This window comes from Aplidium turbinatum, chromosome 14 (assembly GCF_918807975.1).
Source record: "Aplidium turbinatum chromosome 14, kaAplTurb1.1, whole genome shotgun sequence".
Taxonomy (NCBI): Eukaryota; Metazoa; Chordata; class Ascidiacea; order Aplousobranchia; family Polyclinidae; genus Aplidium; species Aplidium turbinatum.
In genome coordinates this window covers 15,300,700-15,306,741 of record NC_137485.1, presented here as the reverse complement: position 1 = coordinate 15,306,741, position 6,042 = coordinate 15,300,700, and positions in this window count along the sequence as shown.

Here is a 6,042-nt window from a genome sequence, read left to right as displayed (position 1 = left end):
TCCTATCTCGCAGTTTACACAGCTCCTTTCTGTACACAACCTCGCTTCTTGTCGCCAAATGCCTATAATCTCTCCCAAACAAATAATTTGACCACTACAAAAAAAACTGCCATAAACTGAAAAACAAACGACCAATTTTTGTTTGGGAAATCAAGTAACTGTAACTAGTAACTGTTGAAAAACGATAAAATAGTAGCTAGTTACCGCTTATCGTTACTTTTTCAAAAAAGTAACGAAGTTACAGTTACCGTACTCAAAAAGTAACTAGTTATGTAACTAGTTACTTTTTTAGTTACTGTCCACCTTTGTGAATATCCATACCTGGTGGTAATAGTGCAATGCAGGTTGTCATAACAAAGTTTATTAAATTACTATATGTGCCAATTGTTATTTTACCATAAACAGAGATTATTTAAGATAAATAGAAGCCCTTCTATTGTCAGACGTAATAAAAGCCTTCGTATCCCCTTCTCTAAATATCCCTGCTGGGAGCCTAGTTGAATTAACCAGTAATTATGAGCATTCAGTGAGCATCCTGTGTGAAACGATGTTTTCCATAAAAAAAAATGACGCATAGCGTATGACGCTTAAAATCGGCAAAATAATTGACGGCGCTATCACTTCCGTCAACTAAAATATAAACTAACGGGGTGCTAGCCTCAGCGTGAACAAAAAGTTGACGCCGTCAAATTGACAGCGTCAACGTACAACACTGGTTATCTATATAATTTATTTAAACGAATTCTAAAATGTTTCTAACAACCTAAAAGGCAATGATCTGCAGAAAAAAAAATCGTTTTTTTTTTAAACGCGTTTTCGACCGAGATCAACACAAAACCAATTAAAAAAATGAAAAAAGTAAGTTGAAAATTACAGTAGCCTACCCTTAAAACCAAAAGTTGCAACATTTACTCGAATGCCCTGACCTAAAAAGCAAGGTGCTCTGCACAGGATTTGGCCGAGTTCAACGATAGAGCAAGAGCCTGCGTGATGCTCTGAGCTACGGCCGTGTGACACACGATGAAGAAGACTAAAAGTTAAATGTAGGCTACTTGACTTCTTTAAATATTCACTGCATAGATGATATGTAGGTTATTGGGCCATGACTTTATCTTTCAATGTGTTTCTGGTAAGTTTTTTTTGACTGCATAAAAAAATTTGACATTTTTTATTGTCCTTTTATAATACGTTTTCTTTCTTTGTCATGTTTCAAGTCATTGGCAACACCGGTTTGTTTTAACCTTTCATTTTCAGCACAATCACAAGCGAAAATTTTATTCAAAATAGAAGTTGATGTTTTTACTGGAGAAAATAATCAAAACTTGGACATGCAAATAGCTAAAAGTTCTACAACGTACATGCAATAACTTTCTTCGCACTGTATTTGACATTGACCGCAGAGAAAGCATAAAAGGTGTAATAGAACTCAATAATTTAAAATCAATTAACCACATGAAAACTACAGTTCAGTTTATTGTTTTATAGCCTAGGCCCCTAGAGATTGCAACTTTCATGTTTAAATATTCAAAAAAGCTCCTTCCTACAACATTCAATAATATAATTATGTGTAAACAATCAAGTAGCTTAACAACAAGAAGTAACTCTCTTTATATTCCGATATATTGCAGACTTAACACTTGCAAACAATCAGTACGGGGGCCAGCAGTTTGTTACAAGCTTCCACCTACGCCACTATAAGAAATGAATGTAAAACTGTAAAAGGCTTTAAATCAAAATAATCAAGCTAAATCTTCCTTGAAAGAATCCTATCTAAGTATTGCATATACACCAGTCCAAGCATACTAATATTTTATTGTCCTGCAATGATAGGCGAATGTGTGTAGATTTATTAGCAAAATTGTAAGATTGTAAATCTTCCTACGATACTGGTTTTCTGGGGGTGCAACCTAATTTGTACCCTGAACAATTCGTACCCGGAAAAGATTGAGAAAAAAAATTAAAAAAAGCCGAAGTCGCTGATCGGAGTTTCCGCAAACAAACAAGCTAAAAAGGTCGAGAGAAAAAATAAAACAAAGCCGAAGTCGCTGATCGCAGTTTTCGTTTTTCCACAGTTTCCGCAAACATTTTAAACTTTCCGGTAATGACCCTAAGAGTTTGCCGAAGTTGCTGATAGCTGTTTCCGCAAACCTTTTAAAAGGGTTAGAGTTGATCGGAGTTTACGTTTGTGTTGCACTTGAAAATGGCTTTGCCCGTTGCAGTTGTGGGGTTTTGTTTTGCCTGTTGTGGGGTTTTCTTTGCCTGCCTTGCTCTTCTTTGCTATGAGTTAAACGCATCAAGATGTGTTCCCCTCATGACCATCAGCATTTTTAATAACGCTCTATGGCCGATCTTCATAGCAAATGTCTATTTACAGTATACAATTCCTAGAAATATCAGTTAAAGCTATATGGGCTGTTGTTTTATAATTTTTGTTGTTTCTATCTTATATTTTTCTGAAGGTGTTGCAACCGTGCCAAATCCTTTCAACTTAATACCTAGTAGCTTACTTCAGATGCAACCTAATTCATACCATGAACAATTCGTACCGTCAGTTCGTACCTTGAAAAGATCAAGAGAAAAAATTTAAAAAAGCCGAAGTCGCTGATTGCAGTTTCCGCAAACATTTAAAAATTTTCCGCAAACAAACAAAAACTCTTAAGCCTTGTTCACACTGAGAGGCTTGTGCTGTGCCTTGTATTGAGCGGAGCTTTGAGCATTGTGAAAGTAGGTTTACATTGTATGTACCAGACAAGGCTCCAGGTCCTGACAAGCGGGTGTTGCTAGTGGAAACCGTCACGCTTGACTGATATACTCAAACATGCAGTATACTACCAGTGTTTTATATAGCCGATATGCATTTCAAAATAACATAACACATTCTTCATATCATACAGTTTTCTCATATGTTAAATTTTGCTTTACAATTGTAGTCTCCACAGCTTTGGTAGATGCAGGTTTAGTTGCCTAGTTTACAGAAGATGACACTGACATAGTATGTAGATACTAGGCTAGCGTAATCAACCAGTCACAAAACTTAGGAGTGCCGGTATATCATTTTTAATGATTAGCCTACATGTTTAAAGAAGCCTGCTAAAGAATTTAAAATTGCAAAGCAGCTTTTCTTCTACCATGTAAATGTACGGTACCGGTACATAAAATCTTAGTCACCCTACACTTAACTTGATTCTGTATTAGTAAAAGCCTAGGCCTATTTCATCTCTCCACTCTGCTGTTCTAAGCCTGATCATGCAGCTTGTATACCTATGGAGGGCAGACACGAGAAAAGCACTGCACTTGCAAGGAAGTTTAGATAAAATGACATATTTTGCCTCTTATCTCAAGTCAAAACCTTTTATGGGAGTAATTTTCATTTAAAGCAGTTTTTGTGATGTCACAGCACCCACAAAGGTCCTGCTTGCCTTTCAACCCTGTTTACAAATCTCGCGTTCTCGCTTGTGACTTGAGCTGAAATCGCTCCGTTGCAATTCTCGCTCAACCGTGCAAAGAACGTCCCAAGCGACCACGTCACAAGCCGCGCAGTGTGAACAGCCGCACTGAAAACCACTGGAGCGAAAACGTCTCAAAGAACAGCACGAGACATGGCACAACAGTGTGAACGACGCTTTAGGATCATTACCAGAAATTTTAAAATGTTTGCGGACACTCCGATCAACCCTAACCCCTTACCTTTTAAAATGTTTGCGGAAACTCCGATCAACCCTAACCCTTTTAAAATGTTTGCGGAATCTGCAATCAGCGACTTTGGCAAACTCTTAGGATCATTACCGGAAATTTAAAAATGTTTGCAGAAGCTGCGATCAGCGACTTCGGCTTTGTTCCATTTTTTCTCTCGATCTTTTCAGTTTGTTTGTTTGCGGAAACACCCTAACCCTTTTAAAATGTTTGCGGAAACTCCAATCAACTCTAACCCTAACCCTTTTAAAATGTTTGTGGAAACTGTCATCAGCGACTTCGGCAAACTCTTAGGATCATTAACGGAAATTTAAAAATGTTTGCGGAAACTGGGGAAAAACGGAAGCTGCAATCAGGGATATTCTATTTTTTTTCTCGATCTTTTCAGTTTGTTTGTTTGCGGATACCGATACTCTGATACCCTAACTCTAACCCTTTTAAAATGTTTGCGGAAACTGCGATCAGCGACTTACAGCTTTTTTCAATTTTTTCTCTCGATCCTTTCAAGGTACGAACTGACGGTACGAATTGTTCATCCTACGAATTAGGTTGCACCCGCTTACTTCGATCACAAGCATGTTTTAACGTTCGCCTTCTTGTCGTTTCTCCCTTATTCTCTACCTTTGCTATGTCGACGAATATTGTTTTTGCTGTGATGGTCACAAATAAAAACAACTGAACTGAAATAGGCTATGTATAAAAGTTGTAAAATATTTGCTCAAGCTGGAATCACAGTATTGCATTGATTAAAACATGCAGTCCTTGTAGAGCACTTAATGCATGTTCATTTAAAATAAACTACTCTGTGACGGCACTATCAAAACTGCTTCAATTTTTTTAAAACAGCATGTATCTAATTTATCTCGCAATTGATTGGATATTAGGCTACACAATGGTAAAACTTTTTATAGTATTTATTGAGATTGACTTTTAAAAGTAAACTAAAATATGATCAAATCAATTATTTTGGGTGTGATCAGTTTTATGCGGCTTACAAAATTTGGTAGATGTTTGCTACAAGTATGCTGTTGATCACGAAATTACTTTCAATTCTAAAAAATCCTTTTGAACCGTATGTCATTTTTCCTCAAAAACTTTTATCTCTCAGACATGTATCTCTCATTGACAAAATGAAGAGATATATTGAATCATACAAAGTTAAAAGTTGCTCGCAATTGCTGCTCAAGTTGACAGACAGCACTGATGAATGGTAAAAAACAGTAGTTTTGTCCATTTACCTAATAGCTGAACAGACGTTAAATCAATGTGAGAAGATAGAATGGAGTGGAGATCAGCAAATCTGTGGAAAGTTGAATTACCATGACATTACCATTGTATAATAACTTTGTCAATATATTTTTGTGCTTTGGACGGTTGAACAGTTTGCTGTTAAACAAGTAGTTTGTACCTGTCCTGGTCCCTTTTGAAAAAGCCCACTGACAAGACGCAAAACTTTATTTTGTACTTTAAAACTAGGCTTAAAATAGCATTGTTTCACAATACAGTAGAACTTGGTTAATCCGGATTGGATGTGACCGGCGATTCTATCCGGATTAGGCAAAGATCCGGATTATCCGATGACGGTTCTATCAAGCCTGACGTTACCTAGGTAGAAGGGTATCGGTAAAAATCACCGAAATTGAACGCATTAGTGTGGTCATCTGCCAATTCCGAGACGTGCAATCACCACATTAGCGACCCAGTGATAGAGTTCTTTTGAAATGCAGTATGCATGTAAAATGAAAGTATTTGTAGACTCTGCGTCTAACGCAAGAACACACTGGCAAAAGCGGAATGGCCCGATTCGGTGAGTCCGATCCCTTAACGGGGGATTTTTTTTTTTAATTATCGGGTACCGTGGCCTAATTATCATTGCCGTTTTAGGGTTAGGGGTTAGGAGTTAGGGTTAAAGGTTAGGAACTCACCGAATCAGACTCACCGAATCGGACTCACCGAATCGGACTCACCGAATAGTAGCAGACCCGGCAAAAGTTACATCTTCAGACATGCGTGTCGGAATAATCTGTAGTCACTCAAAATTTTTGAAAACAGTTACCGAAGACGAGTTTCTATGGAAAACTTTTTTTTTAGTTTAGTTTTTCTTTTAGTTTTAGCATAAAATGGCAAAACTGTCGGGCAAATCCGGATAAAGCGATATAGAAAGCGCAAATTTTGTCCGGAATAGGCGAAGATCCGGATTAAATAATCCGGATAATCCAAAGCTGTTTCTTAAGAAAAAGATTAAAAATCATTTGTACTTCCAGTTTTATCCGGATTAGGCAAAGATCCGGATTAACCGAGTTCTACTGTATGAATAACTGTAATCATTGCTCTTTATTATGGTGCATA